Below are 17,398 nucleotides of genomic sequence, written 5' to 3' on the forward strand. Positions count from 1 at the left end.
CATCTGCTTTGTTTCTAGTTCTAGTTGACTGCCTTGGGTTATATACTTAATAATGGAATCTCTCTTTTTATTTTTATTAATAGAATTTATTTCTAGGTATCTCAGCCCCTCCCTGCCCTCCCTATACCAGAGAAGGCATCATATAGCAAATAGATATGTGTTTATCTGTTGTGTCTTTCATGGTTGTGTCTTTCAGGTTTCTACTTCTCAGTTCATTCTGTGGAAGTGAACATTCACAAATTATTCTTAAATATTAAATCTGTACCTGTATATAATATTCTCTTCTATTTCTTTCACTCTTCATTATCTCATGTAGTCCTTCCCAAGTTTTTAAAAAATTAGCCTGCTCATCATTTCTTATAGCAATAGTATTCTGTCACAATCAATCATATACAACAATTTGTTTCGTCATTCCCCAATTGATGGACACACCTCAAATTCCAGTTCTTTGCCACCACAAAGAGAGCTGCTATTAATATTTTGGGACATATAGGTTCTTTTCCTTTTTCCCTGATCTCCTTGGGAAATAGTCCCAGCAATAAAATTGCTGACTCTAAGGGTATAGACAGTTTTATAGCTCTCTGAGCTTAATTCCAAATTACTCACCAAATGGTTAGATCAGTTCACAACTCTACCAACAGTATATTAGTGTCCCTACTTTTTCATATGCCCTCCAACATTTGTTATTTTGCCCCTTTGTCATTTTAGCCAATCTGAAGGGTATGAGAAGGTACCTCAGAATTGTTTTGGTTTGTAGTTTCCTAATCAGTAATGATTTAGAGCATTTTTTTCCATACACCTAAATATAGCAATCTTGGCAATATTTGTTTTATTTGTACAAAAGCTTTTTAATGTACTCAAAGTTATCTACTTTATATCTCAAAATGTTCTCCATCTCTTGTTTACTCATATATTCCTCTCCTTTCTATAAATCTATAGGTAATATGCTCCCTGTTTTTCTAATGTGTTATGATATCTCCTTTTATGTCTAGATGATGTATCCATTTTGATCTTATCTTAGTGATATAAGACATTGGTGTGTAAAAGAATTCTATCTATCTCCAGAGGAAGAACTGTTGGAGTCAGATGCAGATCAAAGCATACCACCTTTCACATTATTTTATTTGGGGGCTTTGGATTTATATGAGTATTCTTTTACAATAATGAGCAATATGGAAGTATGTTTTTCATGATAATATATACATAACCAGATCAAATTGCTTACCATCTTTGTGAGAGGGAAGGGAAGGGAGGAAGGGAAACAATTTGGATCTTATAATTTTGGAAAACATATATTGAAAATTATTATTACATGTAATTGGGAAAACAAAATATCTTGGAATTTTTTTTAAAAGATAATGGTCTACACCTAGTTTCTGCCAAACTACTTTCCAGTAATCCCAGCAATTTTTACTAGATAGTGATTTCTTATCCCAATAGCCAATATCTATACTTTTTGGCAAATACGAAGTTACTATAATCTTTTACTGCTATTTGTTTTATATCTCTTCTGATTGATTTACCTTTGCACTTCTTAGCCAATATCAGATAGTTTTCATAATTTCTGCTTTATAATACAATTTAAATCCTGTACTGACCCATCCATCCTTTATATTTTTTCACTATTTCTTTTGCTATTCTTGATCTTCTGTTCTTCCAAGTGAATTTTATTTTTTTTAGCTCAATAAGATTTTTTTTGGCAATTTGATTGGAATAGCATTGAATAGATTAGTTTAAGCTAAATTGTCATTTCAGTTATATTGACTCTGCCTACCCATGAACAACAAATATTTCTTCAATTACTTAGGCCTAACTTTATTTACATAAAAAGAGTTTTATAGTTATGTTCATGTGATTCCCGGGTTTGTTTAAGCAAGTATATTCCAGAATTTTATTCTATTTTTACTTATTTTAAATGGAGTATTCCTTTCTGTCTTTGCTTATAGGATCTTATTAGTAATATATAAAAAAAGCTGATAATTTATGTTGGTTCATTTTATATCCTGCAACTTTACTAAAATTATAGGTAGTTTTAACTAACTTTTTAGTTGAATCTCTAGGATTTTCCATATATGCCATCATATTGTCTTCAAAAAGAGACTATTTTATTACTTCTTTGCCCATTCTGATTCCTATTTTTTTTTCTCATTGCTATTGCTAGCATTTCTAATTCTATGTTAAATAATATTCTGATCTTACTGGGAAGTCTTCTAGTTAACCCTGTTGCAGAAAATACTTGCTAATGGTTTTAGATAAATGCTTCATATCCTTTTAAGAAAAATTTCATTTATATCTCTACTTTTTAGTGTTTTTAATAATAATGAATATTGTATTTTATCAAAGGCATTTTCTGTATCAATTGATATGATCGAATGATTTTTATTACTCTCGATATTGATATAATCAGTTATGTTGATAATTTTCCATATATTAAATCCTCCCTACATTCCTGGTATAAATCCTATTTGGTCATGCTGTATAAGTTTTGTAATGTATTGTTGTAGCCTTCTAGCTAATATTTTACTTGGGATTTTTCCATCCATATTCATTAATGAAATTAATCTATAATTTTCTTTATGTTTTTGTTCTTCCTGGTTTAAGTTTCTATAATCCAGGCCAGGTATAGTTCCCTTTCCCCAAACTCAAGCCCCAGTCTGTAATTGACCTTAGAGGCTCCAACTAAACTCCCCATCCCTGGTAGTTCTGCCACTGTGAGCAGACATCTCACCTCCACCCCTCACCCCCTACAAAGGGACTCCTCCTCTAGGTGGACCATAGCCATCAGGGCTCCAGCCCCTCAGCAACCACACTCACCAATATGTGCTTCCTCTTTGCTCCTTCTCTCCTGAAGCCACAACCTGGGATAGAGCCAGTGTCTGATCAGCATGCCTGGCCCTTCAAAGCCTTCTCTGTTCAGTGATCAACCTCCAGCTGTGGGTGAGTGCAGACCTTGGAGCCAAGGCCACAGCCCACACAGGTGCTCCCAGGGCTCATTGCCTGCTGACTCTACAGAGGTATCCATCACTAGGATACAGACTCTCAAGTCCAGCAGACAAGGTGAGGCTGCTCACACTGCCCCCAGGACCTACAGCTTGTTGTTTCCTTGGTGTTTGCTCCCACATGCTTATTCCACCAGGTGATGCCCAGGCCAGAAATGTTAGTCCCCTCTTCCACATTATCCCTGTTTGTGCTACTTCATTCATGACTCTTTTCCATTTTAGCATTGATTCTATGGAGTTATTTCTGATTGTGTTGGCATTTGGAGAGCATGGCAGTCTCATGCCCTACTTGGCCAAATTCCCACTAATAGTGGAATCGCTGAAGCTGAGGGTTTGGACATCTTAGTTGCTTGGCTTTCACCCAGTTTCAAATTACTCTCCAAATGGTTGGGCCATTTCACCACTTTTTCTTTTCCCCAAACAAACTAGGGTTGTTTATTTTTCTTTTAAGTATAGTCAATTCTAAACATTCCCCCATTTAGCTTTTGCAACTACAGCATTTATGTGATTTTATTAGTAACCTCATTTTCACTTTTGCATTGGTAACCATGCAAATATACAGCTATGTAAAGAAAAAAATGAAAGGCATGATGCCTGCAATTTTGGGGAACTCCTGGTATCCTACTAAGCACTTAACTGATCTGGTTCACCTTATCATTGTAAAGAGCTCCTTGTACATTCATTGTATGTTTTCATTGTTTGCTTTTAAAACTAAAGTTTTGGGCTGCAGTCATGCCCACAAATTCTTCTGGGCTCTAAGGCCAAGAATGCAAAGTAATTGATGTAGTTTAATGAAAGAATAAAGGTGATGGATAACTTCCTTCTGGAATGTCTACAGCCATTGTCAGCCCTAATTGATCAGCTGACTAGAGATATAGAGGTCAATACCATCCACAGCCTCAAGGTTAACTATCACATCATCTCTGCTATGCTTCTTTAAGGTTGTCAGAGGAGGCATGAAGCAGAGTGCATCCTTCACAATCTTTCAATGCCATTCATCAGCCACAAAGGACAAAATGTTGGAGGTGATAAAGGTCTCTGTGTTTTCCAACAGCAGCGACCAAAGTCCCAACAATCTCTCCCTTGGTTTTCAGAGAATGATCAAGGTAGAGAAATTTACAGTTATCATATAGTATAATGCCCTTACACCATCATCCAATACGATTGTAGGTTAGAGTCAGGTTAAATGTTTTAGTTTTAAGAATTTTACTTGCTATACAGTTTTTATGGTACAGTAGATTTCATGTGTTCTGAAAAGTGAATATTGTCTGAAATCAAAATTTTTAATTGAAATATTAACACAAAAGTCACAGAATTCTAGGTAATTACTGGTGAGAAAAAATGTTTTACATGTTACCAATTTTATTTTGTGTAATGCATTTTATAGGTTATTTCATGGTTACAACATCAGGAAAAGTGCATATTATCAGATTTAATATGTTGTTATAAAGATTTTATGCAAAAAAAGTGTATTTTTAGTAATTTCTAGCATAAGATTACAGTTTTTGGCGGTTGCAGGAACCTAACCCTTTATTTCCCATAGGTTCAAAGTATCAACATTCATTTTTTAACTTTTGTGCCATTTTCTAGGAACTTTAGCATGAGAAAGTTGAGAATTGACCATATATACTGAATTTAACATTCATTTCAAAGCTAGCTTGTTTGTGTATCCCCTTAAATGTCTTTCTGTTCACCTACATGAATTTTAAAATAGTTCATTTATGCTCTCTTTTTTCTTTTCTTGACATTGGTATCACCAACTCCCTTCTCTCCCCTTACCTCCCCCCAAAATAAATAAATAACCCTTCCATGTAACACATGCACTTTTATAGGCCATCATCCTCAATGGCTAATGAAATTATTTTATATTAGCTGCCTTTAATCTATGTTGAATCAAATAAGGTTACTTAAAACTTTCCTCAGGGGCAGCTGGGTAGCTCAGTGGATTGAGAGTCAGGCCTAGAGATGGGAGGTCCTAGGTTCAAATCTGGCCTCAGACTCTTCCCAGCTTTGTGACCCTGGGCAAGTCACTTAACCCCCATTGCCTAGCCCTTACTACTCTTCTGCCTTGGAGCCAATACACAGTATTGACTCCAAGACTGAAGGTAAGGGTTTAAACAAAACAAAACAAAAAAAAAACTTTCCTCCTCACCATTTTAATAAAATCAAGCACATAATCAATTCACACATTAACTATTTCTAAATTGTTTCAATTTGGGGGTGAGGTGAGAGGGAAAGAAATTAAATGCTTTATACTGTATGATGACAACTATGAATGACTTAGCTATTCTCAACAATACAATGAGCCAACATAATCCCAAAGGATGCATAATGAAAAATGTTCTCTACCTCCACAGAAAAAACTGAAGGAATCTAAATGCAAATCAAAACCCAACATTTTTCATTTCACTTTATTCCTTTTTTTTAAATGTCTTATTCTACAACATGATAAAAATTGGAAATAGATTGCTTAAGACAGCACATATATAACCAATATCAAATTGCTTACCATAGGAGGGAGAGAGGAAGAGTGAAAATTTGAAATTCAAAATATTAGAAAATGAATGCAAAAATTTTATTACATGTAATTGGGGAAAAATAAATCTGAAGAAAAAAAATAATTGCTTCTCAGTTAAAAAATTAAATGGAAAAATAAAGAAATTGTATGTTTCAAGCTGTATCTCTAGTCCATAATGTCTCTCCAAGAGGTAGAAAATATGATATTTTGCCCATATTCCAAATTATGATGGATAGTTGCAGTAAAGTTGTTAAGGCTTTCAGGTTGTTTTACTTCACAATAATCATTGTATAAATTGTTCTTCTCACTTCACTTTTCATCAGTTCATATAAGTCTTCCCTAGTTTCTCTGATTTTGGAATCATTTTTTATTCTTTCCTCTTCATCATACCCCACAGCCAATTTGCCCTATCAATTTCACTTCCAAATGTGGCATAGTCACTATTATGCCTTTTTGACTGCTTTAGATCCATGGTATCTATGGTCAAACAAGTCTCTTAGGGTTTTGACTGGCTATAAAATGTAGTGTGAACTTTGGCTCCTGTATCTTTAAGGATCTTACCATTCCAACTTTTCAAAGTTCATTTTATTTTGGCAGTCTCCAGTACTCTTCCTTCATACAGAGTAGCAAAGAAAAGAGCCCTATATTCATCTGAAGAGCATGATGCCTTGCCCCTATTCAGAGGCTTATAGTATGTCATACCTGGTTAGTTTCTTCTGAATGTAGTTTTCAGCTCAGCAACAAATCAAGACTCCTCTTCATCATTTAGCAGACTTAAAATAATACCTCCACATGTTGTAAGACCAGATGGAAGCTATATCAGGCAGAACATGCTGCTCATACTCTTAAAACACTGTACCTTCAGTGGCCAATGTTATAGCAGTGGCACAAAATCCCAGAGAAGAAAAACTATCCAACAAGAAAGGGTTGACAGTATCAAAAGCTGAAGAGAGATCACAAAGGATAAGTATTTAGAAAAAGCCATCCGCTTTGGCAGCTAAGAAATCATTGATAAGTTTGGAGGGAGTAGTTTTAGTTGAGTAATGAGATTGAAAGTCAGATTGTAAACATTTGCAAACTGAATTAAAGGAAAGGAAGTAAGGAAAACTAGTGTGGTGAAGTAGAGTGCTAGACTTGGAATCAGGAAGACTGGTAGCCAAATCTTGCTTCCAACTCAAGCTTATGACCCTGGACAAATTAGTTAGCTTTTCTGGGCCCAGTTCCCTTAACTGAAAAAGTTAGGCTTGGTCATCTTTAAGTCCCTTAGAGAGCAGTTAGGTAACACAAAGGATAGAGTGCCAGGCCTGGAGTTTGGTGTGGGTTCAAATCTAGCCTCAGACTCTAAATAGCCATGTTACCCTGGGCAAATCACTCCTGATTTCCTAGCCCTTTTTGCTCTTATATCTTAGAATTTGATACTAAGACAGAAGATAGGATTAAAAAAAAATTTTTTTTAATATATCTCTTCCAGATCCTATAATTGTAGATAGTTAATTCTACAAATTTATTTCAGAAAGAGGAGAGATATGGAATGATAACCAGAAGTGATGAAAGGATTTAGTTAGGGTTTTGTAAGAGTTATGATTAATTATTTCTTGTTAAAAATTGGAAAGAGAAAAAGAAAAATCAACAAGTCACCCTAACTAAAAAAACACCTCCATACTTCTCCAATCCAGTTCCCAGAGAAGGATCAAGCAGAGCCTTAAGCTCCAGAAAAGGGAGATAAATCCACACTCCAGCTCATGTACAGGAAGAAGCTCTCACTCAAGAAAGCACACTACTGCTTCCCCAGCATTTATAAAGCCAATGATGTCATCCTCCTGAGGCTCTCTGATTGGACAGTTTGGGTCCCAAGTCCTGACTTCCAGACACATCACCTGCCATGCAGAGGGATTTCCGCCAGCTCTGGAAGTCAGGCCTCCAGGTTCCTGTGGGCCCTTTATGCACATGACTTATTGGCTGGCCTCTGACTTAGTGCACGTGTAGCAGGTAAACGGTAAGGATTAGAGAGGCTTGGGCTAGAAGCTTCTTCAAGGATCAACTAATCCAATTCTCTCATTTTACAGATTAGAAAGCCAAGGATCAGAGAAAGTAGGTCATTTGTCCCAGGTGACTCAGGTAGTAAGGGGCAGAGCAGAGAGTGGAACATAGATCCTCTTACTAAATCCAGTATCCTCTTTCTATTGTGCCCCATAGTAGGTGCTTAATAAATGTTTGTTGAATGGAATTAAAGTACCATACCTCCATCTAGAGAGATTGCACAATTCCTTTGATTATTTTGTTACATTATTCAATTATTCTTCAAGAAAAGTTCTTTATCTCTAACTAGCATCAGCAGCCCATTTTATCTTGTCATGTCATCTCTAACAGAATAATAGGAAATGGGCCAAAATTTTAAGGTACTTTTATCCTAACAGAACAAAATGTAGGGTTTTTTAAATTATTATTGTTGCCACCAAATGTCATTTATTACTGTTAATCTATGCATGTAATGCAATGCCCAAAAAAGTCTGAAATTGCCTTCAAAAGGAATGAGGGTTAAAACAGACAGTTGCTTTATTCAGATATGTAGAGGTGAGCTACTATGGTATAATGTAAAGAATAGAATACTGGACTTATAGATAGGAGAAAGATCCGAGTTCAAGTCCTAGCCAATTTTGACTATTGTTCAAGTAACAATTCCACCTAAGCTTTAGTTTCCTTATACTTACAAAGAGCTCATATTAGAAACATATCTAGTAAAAAGTAGGATGTAATATGCATATCTCTTATTATGAAGATTAGTAGTTTTTAAAATATTTTATTCACTGAGGATTAGAATACTCTATTAATATCTTTAAGGGACTTTTAAAAAACTAAATTGAGAAAAGAGATGTATGAATAGGTGAAAACTACAAAAAAATAGCATAGAAGGGTTTGAACTTGTTAGCCTAGATTTTTAGAGCATGATGCTGGTCAGTCTGAACCTACAAATTCAAACTTTCTATATTCTTATAGCTTCACAGATGCTCTGTTTAATAAGGACACAATTGATGATCAGTCTTAACAATATATGCTTTGGTCATATTAAGGAACCAAATGAGGAACTAACTCAATTCAGACTATCACAAATTCAGGAAAAATAGTTATTTTATTGACAATAAATCAATAGCATCAAAACTTTTTTTTAAAGTAGTGCCTTTTTACCCCTTTTGCTATAAAAATATCAAAATCCATGATGGGATAATTAGATATGGCCAATAGATGATATTTTTTAAAGCTTTCCACACAGTATAATATATTAACCCAGTGGAATTACTTGTCAATTCCAGGCCCAAAAGGGGATGGAGGAGATAGATTTCATTGAATTTAGCAAACCTTTATTACTTTACTAAATATCTATTGTATGTAAATTACATAGGTGCTGGAGATGAAAAGATTAGTAAGATATGGTTCTGGAGTTAAAGAAAAAGCTTTACAGTGTAAAAATGAAGATAAGATATTTTAAGAAAGAATCCATTAATTTGGTCAAGAAATATATAGCTGGCCATTGTAGAACTACATAACTAAATTGATGTTAAGGTATTTTAGCCTAATATTTTCAGTACTTAAATTCTGCCATGCTGGAAGCATAGTACTTTGAGAGTCTGTCCAAGCAACAGACCTAGTCTCTTCTCAGAAGAGAAGCCCTACTAAATATGTTAGAAAGCTTTATCTCTAGTAGGTTTACCACTTAGTGATTTTTTTTTATCACAACAACCCATGGAACAAAAACACAAAATAGCTTTCAGTCATGTGACAACATTCTCCTTCTGGAGTGATGATAGAAAAAAGAGTAGAATTTTTTTAAACAGTTTTAATTTTTAATTTGATTTAAAATGGACAAAGGGCTAACGGTGGTAAGAAGGGTTGAATACACACATATATACAGAGATTGCTGTAAAACATAGTAAATTCAACAGGAAAAAGATTAGGACAAGGTGAAGAGAATGATGTTAAGAAAGAAGGTAAAGTAAAAGAGGAAATTAAGGTCACAGGCAAAACAAATCTCAACTTCAGACTGAAAGGAAAGAAAATATTAATAAGAACCATTGAGCAGGGTTTAGGTGAGGAGGAAAGAAAGATATTCAAATGAAAGCAGCTCACTTCAGTTGTAGATTGCTAGCTTGCAACCAAATTCTTTATAAAGAACAGCAAGAATAAAAATACATAAGAGTTTATAAGTGAGGAAAATACATAATTAATATTATATCCATAAACATGAATAGAATGAGTTCACCTCCAAAGAAAACAACGAAAAGCAGAATCCAATAGTATGTTGTTTATAAGATACACATTTGAAATAGATGCACACTGAACAAAATGAGGGATTGGAGCAGAATTTATTATTCAGGTATACTTTAAAAATCAGAATTGGCAGTAATTTGACCACAGAGCAATACAAATAGGCATGGTTAAAAGAGGTAAACAGGAAATTACATAATGCCTAACAGCATCATAGACAATAAAATAATATTATTTAATATATTTACATTGAATAATTGTAGAGCATCTGAGTACTAAAGGAGAAACCAATTGAATTATTGTTGTTTTTAGTTGTTTCAGTCATGTCCATGGCCCCATTGAGGTGTTCTTTACAAAGATATTGAAATGGTTTGCCATTTCCTTCTCAGCTCAGAGCAAAGTGATTCGCAAAGGATCACACAGCCAGTAAATATCTAAGGCCAGATATGAACTCAGGAAGAGAAGCTTTCCTTGATTCCATGTCTACCATTTTTATCCTAAGCACCTAGGGAGAGATAAACAGCAAAATGATAATAGTTGGAGAACTTTAATGAACCTCTTTCAGACCCAATCAAGACCAACAAAATATAAATAAGGAAGAAATTAAGGACTTAAACAGTTTTAGAAAAGTTTATATGATAGGTTTCTGACATTTACTGAAAAACAGAAAGGAGCATATATGTGTGTATATTTGAACTGTGCTTGATACTTTACAAAAGTTAACTTTGCTTGTACATAAAATTTCCATAAATGAAAACATAAAAGTCAAAATATATTAAATAAATTCTTTACTGATGAAAACATAGTAAAAATTACAATCATTATCACTAGATATTTTTATCCACAAAAGAAAGAACAATTCATTGAATTGGGCATGCAGTTAAGAAAAACAACGACAAAGCATGAAAGAAATTCAATGAAAGTCTCAATAAAACTTGAAACTATTTTTAACTAAAAAATTAATCATTATTTTGATTTTTTAAAAGGTTCAAATAAGCAAAATCATTTACATTTAGAAATGTAAATGGAAGGAAGTCAGCAATATAAGAAAAATAAAAAACAATCTATAAAAATGACTGTCAATCCATGATAGTCTCAAAAGACTTATGATGAAAATTTCAATCCAAAAACTTGATAGAATCTGAATGCAGATCAAAACAAACTATTTTTTATTTTATTTTCTTCATGGGGTGCGCAGGTGTGTGTGTGTGTGTGTGTGTGTGTGTGTGTGTGTTCTTCCACAGTATGACAAATGTAGAGATATGTTTTATATGATAGCATAGATATAACTGATATCAAATTGCTTACTATCTGGGAGCAGGGATCGAATATGGAACTCAAATATTAGACAACAAATGCCAAATTATTTTTACATATGTAATAATTAAAGGCATTCTAGAATATTGAAAAGGTACAGAGGATAAGGAAGGTTTTGTAACAGGGAATGAAGGAGTTAAAGGGATAGAGGGATTATGGATGCTGGTGAGGTAAAAGAAGAGAGATACCTCCTGCTGAGAGGCTATCTTTGAAAAATGGGGTTCCCAAGAAATGGGCCAACTGTGATAACCTGAGGGGGGATGTCTTCTCTATTGATTGATGTTGAAGAAACCCCAGAGCAGGTAAGCATGGGCCTCCCTGAGGGACAAGCCTTCCCCCGGACCAAGGTTGCCCAGCAGGGATCCAATAAGGATTATTTATGGTTGAATCGCTGTCCAGAGGTTCTGCTCCCTCTATGTCCCCCTGAAATGATAGTCCTCTTATCTGACTGTGGGTTATTTAACTCAAGATGAAAATTTTATAACAAGTTTGGATTGGGAAGATATCAGGGAAGAGAGAATTGAGATTTCCCTAGATTGGGTTGAGCTTTTGAGCTGAGGCCAGGCCTCAAAGGCTGGTGGGGGCTTTCCTTGTATTCCTATCTATGCTGGTTTTCTTAAGTTCAAAGTATTTAGCAGTAGACAGCAAGAGGAAGAAAAGGTTCTGACTTTAAGAGCTGGTTGGATCTGTCTCTTTGGGCTGACACCCCTAAAGACTAGCCTTACAGTTCCCCTTAAATCTTTTTATTCGATGACACGATCACAGGAATCCAGATAGAGCACACAATTGGGAAAATCCAGGAAAAGAGGTGCTTCTATCCCAAGACAGAGAGAGAGCACTCCTTCCTGTCCAAGGGCCAGGAAAGAATCACTGGAGAGCAACTGTCACTCTCCAACTCTCCCCTCCCCACACCAACTGTCATCGTTGTCCATATCTTCACTCCAATATTTTAACTGCTCAGTGGCAGAAAGTCCAGAGCTTGATTCAGTTTTCCTTTCCACACATTAATTGAGGAAAGAAGAAAGCATTACTGAAGGGGAAAATATTACTATAGCAAATTATTTTCCCCATCAAAGACAAAGGAACCACAATACTTGAACCCTAACATCACCCTAATTCTTGATGTGTTTATAGGGAAGATAGAAATGGCTTTAGAGAAAACAAAGACAGGAAAAGCAATCATAGTAAGCAACTATACATAAAGAAGATGGCTCCATGCTGGAAAAGAAACATTGTGAGAGCTATGAAAGATTAATGTTCAAGCCATCTGAAGGAAAGTGTTTGAAGCTGAATCTAATTTAGCCAGTCCCCTGGTAATTTAGGTTCAATACTGGATGATATACACATAGGTCATCCAACAACTAAGAAACAGAGATTGACTGGACGTAACAGAAGAATATTCAGCAAAGTTCCCATTCATGATCCACATGCCAATCAGTGAACTACTTGTGATTGCTTTATATTCAAACAATGAGAAAGTAAGCCATTGGTCTTCTGAGCTAATCAAATCTCGAGAAATGTTTCAGATTGTTTTGGTAGAAAAGTAGTCTGAGTTGCATAGAGCAAGCAACCTACCACAGAGAGAAGGTATGGAAAACTCTTGGACCTTATTTAGCAGGGGATAAAAGGTTAATCAAGAAAATATTAATAAATACCAATAATATGCCTACTCATCCATCTGTACAAAATTTGAATCATCCACAAGTAATTAAGTACATACTGTATAAGGGTATGACTAGGGAGAATTCAACTTTGTCCTTCAATTTGTTCTCTTTTAGGGATATTTTAGATAGAATTTTTTTCTTTTAATATTTCCATATCTGAATATGTGAAATGTAAGAAATTAGCTTACTAAAGGTCCAATTCATATTTTTAAAAAACCCTCTCAAAATTGTCAGTATTTTGAAATATAGCATTTTATTTGGTGTTCTTTTCTGGAAACTTAGAGATTTATATACCAAAACAGTGATGTCAGGGATTTCTTTTCTACCCAGTTCACTCATGACTCTCAATCTCCAGTTCTCCTGCTTCCCTTCTACTTCTTTTCTAGGACCAAAATGTGCCTACCTCTGAATGTACCATTAAGCCCTCTGTAGTTAAAGAACAGTATTTGGATAGAGTCCCATAAAGTATCCTCAGTAGAATGGTCAGACAGAGAGTTACTACTACATTGTATATGGGCCTTTTAATACTTCCTAAAATGGCTAAAACAAGAATCAGTCAACAGACTTTTAGTAAGTACTTATCATGTGCCTGGTATTGTGCTTAGCATTGGAAGAAAAAAAGGTTTTAAGCTAAAACAGTCCCTTCCCTTGGAGAGCTTATATTCATTTGGGGAGACAACATATAAATAAATTAGTCCATACAAGATAAATATAGAATAAGTACAACATATTCTATTGTGAAGTCTCATTTCTATCTTCACAATAGCCCTCATATATGTCCTTTTCTCTCTGCTCCCAGAGAAGACCCTAAAGCAAGACCTCATCACCTCATATCTGTACTGTTATAAGTGTAAGGGCTAAATTTAATGGTTGGACATTAACTATGAAATTATGTAGTTGCCAATATTTATTGTATCTTGAGTCAGAAATTAATTTATAAATATTTACAAAATGGAGAGGAAACAGTAAAGCAGAAAAATGTGAAGAGGTTAGAGAAGTTATCTATCCTATCAACTTAAATGTTTACTCCAGGTCTGCTTAATTCAGGCAGAGATTAATTAGCTCTCAACCAGGAAGGCTGGTAGTGAGTAACCAGGTGGCCTCCTCCAAGATGGAAGCTAGTCTCTTAGGAAACTAGAAAAGGAGTCAGCCTTTCACTCACCCAGTGTGTAGTCTAGGAGTCAGAGTCTAAATTGAAGCTGAGCTCCAAGCCCACAATCCAAGCCACAGTCTCCAGTGAAGCCCCCTGGAAGACTGTCCCAATCAAAAGACTATCTCCAGAAGACAATCTCTTCAGACTATCTTCTCAAAGATAATCTTCTTTGAGGGAGTTCAGGACTTGCTTTTATAGTGACTTCTTGTCCCTGCCCTTCTTCACATGGGCCAATCACAATTTCCAAATTGTATAGAACTGCCCAGGGGGCAAGTCTGTGGGTAAGTTCTAATCAAAAAGATTCACAGCTAAGATGTGAATTTTCTAAGTACCTTGCTAGCTTCTCACCTAGTAATAAGTAGGGTGTTCAATCTCTTGTTGATTCAATTGGAAAGTAGACACTGGAGAGTTAATCCTGTCTTCAGTCTTTTGAGGTACTAAGTAGGGGTACTTAAGTTAGTGTTAACTCAAGATAGACAATAAAGAATTCTCTTTCACATAAGAGCCTGTAGCTGAACTCCCTGCCTTAAGTCTCTCCCTACACAGGAGTGGCTTCAACCCTTTGACTCAGCAAACTCCAATCCTGTTCCACACATGCAATAATTCAGCTACAATGGCCACTCCATCTTTGGCCTCTGTGCCTCTGTACTGACTATACCTCTTGCAAGATTTAAATTAGGTTTTGACTCAATATGAAGTTATAAAAGTGGTTGCCAATTATAAAATGTTAGCCCCTACATCAAAATGACTATTAGCAGTTTTTATTTACAACAAGGTAGAGATATTGAAAGTGGGAAATGTCGGAAGGAGACAAAGCCTGGTCTAGCATACCAGCCCTAAGTGCTGCTCCTGTGAAGTTCAGTTCAGCACTCGGAAGGAACTTCCCCAAGTCCCGAACTCCTTGTGGGTTTCCCGGTAGTCCTCAGCCAGAAGTCCCAATGGTGTCTTCAGCCAGAGTTCCACTAACACAGAAATGATTCCAAGGGAAAGCATGTCTCTACAGCTCAACTCTCCAACACAGAATCCAAGGGAAGAGTCTTTCCAAAAGCCAAAGCAGCAAAGAAGCCCAGACCACATTCATCTATTCTTTTATACCCCTTTTTCCATGTCACTTCCTGTTTCTCCCCCTCTTTATAGGAACTAATTGCAGTCTCCCAATTTGCCTAGCACTGCCGAAGGCAGGGCAGTGCTTATGGCTTTAAGGGATATGAACTAGTGACTTGTGAGCTATCTTACCTAATGGTTAGGTAGCTATTAAGGTATGTATTAGGGTGTTCCTTTTGCTGGGCAAACACACTGAGAAATAAGGTAATAAGAAAGAAAATTCTTTCCTCTCCTACCCCCACTCAATTCTGCTATCTTTTCAGTTGGAGTCAAGCAGGGATTCAGAATTGGTAAGTTGACTAAAGCTTTTAACAAACAAATCACTCTCTATAATACTGGAAACAGGGATTTTTTTTTAAAGGATGGAAGGGTAAGGGAATTTAGATAGGAGAAAGGGAATTTAGTATTTCCCTAATCTAATATAACTCTCAATAAAATAAGTAAGGTTGTATAGTCTTTAAGAGGGATATTATTAGCAACTTTCAAAGATCTTCAGAGCCAAGCCCCAAATCTTTCAGGGAGAAACCAAGAGCCAGAAAGGCAGAGATGTCTCTCTATAGCTCCTTCTCCAAGGTCCAAGGAAAAAGAGTAAGAACCAGTTTGTGTCAGCTTGTTCAAAACTGCCTTCCACTTGGTCACATCCTCCTTTTTTTTCCTTGATGGACAGATCTTCAAGCTTCCATTCATTGCATCTGCTGTGCAAGGTTTTCTTTAGCCTTAATCCTTCACAGGTACTTTTAAGTTCTTGATTTGATTAGCTAAAAATAGACAAAGGGAGAGTTACTTCTATCTTCACACCCTACTGGAATGATCTCCTCAGCCTGACTCTCCAGCTCCCTGGCTTTCTTAGCTCCAGGCCCACCTTCTTCTCTCCCCTCCACTCCTAACCCCAGTGACTTCCCTCTCAAGTACAGAAGCATTCAAGGCTGAGCCTGACTCTGGCCAATCCCTTATACTGTTAGCATTATTTTCATATTGTCTCTCCAGTTACAATGGGAGTTCCACAAGGACTTTGTTTTCATTTTTCTTTGTCTTCCCAGGACTTAGCACAATGCATGAGGGCATCACGCCTGAGGAACAGCAAGTAGACAAATATAGCTAGATCATAAAGTGATGAGTTAAAAGACTGGAAAGATAGAGAGGGGACACAGCGTGAAGAACTTGAAATGACAGAAGAACTTTTGTTTGATCCAGTCCTAATAGAGAGCCATTGTTTACTGAATGGGGTAGTCAGTTAGGCAGCCATATGGAGGATGGAGGAAAGATTTGATAGAGGTCAGTAAGAAAGCTATTGCAATTATCCCAAAAAAAGGTGGTGACTATGTAAATGGCAAGAAGGGAACCTATGCAAGAGATTTTGTAGAGAATAAAAGTAGAAGATTTGCCAACTGTTTGAATAAGTGGAGTGAATTAGAGAAAAGAGCTCATGTTCATTACCTTGTAGAGGAAGAATTGTAGAGAGGAGACCAAGAGAGAAACTAAATTAGAGGGTTATTAAAGTAGCTGCTGTTAGAGGTGATGATGGGAGCCTGAGTTAAGGTAGTGATCGTGGTCGTATTCGTGACAAGAAGAGAGACAGAATCAGTTAGGGGTAGAATTGATTTGGATAGCATCTGGGAATTAAGAAATGGGGCCCCTGGGGACACAGATGCAAAAATGGAACCAGAAAAGATAAAGGGAAGAGTCAACGATGCACCAGGATTGTGAACCTGGGTGACTAATAGTTGTGCCCACAAAGAAAAGGAAGGTGAATTTGGTTGGAGATACTGAATTTTAAATGCCAGTGGGATACAAGGAAGGAGAGACATGGGGTAATAAGCATTTATAAATCACCTATTATGTGCCTGGCACTGAGCTAAGTACTTTACTATTATCTCATAGAGGTAGCTGGATGGTTCAGCGAATAGAGCACCAGACCTGGAGTCAAGAAGACCTGAGAGCAAATCCAGCCTCAGGCATTTACTAGCTGGATGACTTTTGGGCAAAAAATTAACCTCTATTAGCCTCAGTTTTGTAAGGATGATATTAGATTTATTTTTTACAGTTTACTCAACTATAAAATGAGGATAGTAATGACACTTTCTTTCCAAGATTATTGTGAGGATCAGTGAGATGATATTTGTAAAACACTTAGCACAGTCCCACACACACAGAAGCAGGCTTTTAATGAATCAAGCACAGAGGTTAAATGATTTGCCCAAGATTATACACAGCTAGCAAGATGTTGAGCTCAAATTCTAATTTAGATCTTCCTGTCTCCAGACCCAGCACACCAAGGGGAAATGCCATCTAACATTTTTATATTGAAAGTAATGTTTTTAAACTTTGATTAACAAAAACAGTACATTAAAAATTACTATTTGAGCACTTGTATGTAATT

General features: G+C 36.1%; 1 protein-coding gene and 1 long non-coding RNA gene across 9 annotated transcripts in view; one reads left to right on the forward strand and one right to left on the reverse strand.

Annotated features, from left to right (window-relative positions):
• PIBF1 (progesterone immunomodulatory binding factor 1) overlaps positions 1-17,398 on the forward strand; it is a 289,035-nt gene that overhangs the window by 185,507 nt on the left and 86,130 nt on the right. Inside the window, exon 15 of one of the 4 annotated variants that reach the window (XR_471492.2) lies at positions 2,852-3,057. The exons of the other annotated variants lie outside the window; for them this stretch is intronic. The gene's annotated coding sequence lies outside the window, so the exon portion shown is untranslated. The remainder of the gene's footprint in view (positions 1-2,851; positions 3,058-17,398) is intronic. 4 annotated transcript variants of the gene reach the window in all.
• Positions 1-17,398, reverse strand: part of LOC103102053 (uncharacterized) — a 111,893-nt gene that overhangs the window by 3,305 nt on the left and 91,190 nt on the right. The gene's annotated exons all lie outside the window — the stretch shown is intronic.

The sequence above is a fragment of the Monodelphis domestica genome, chromosome 8 (genome assembly GCF_027887165.1).
Source record: "Monodelphis domestica isolate mMonDom1 chromosome 8, mMonDom1.pri, whole genome shotgun sequence".
Classification (NCBI taxonomy): Eukaryota; Metazoa; Chordata; class Mammalia; order Didelphimorphia; family Didelphidae; genus Monodelphis; species Monodelphis domestica.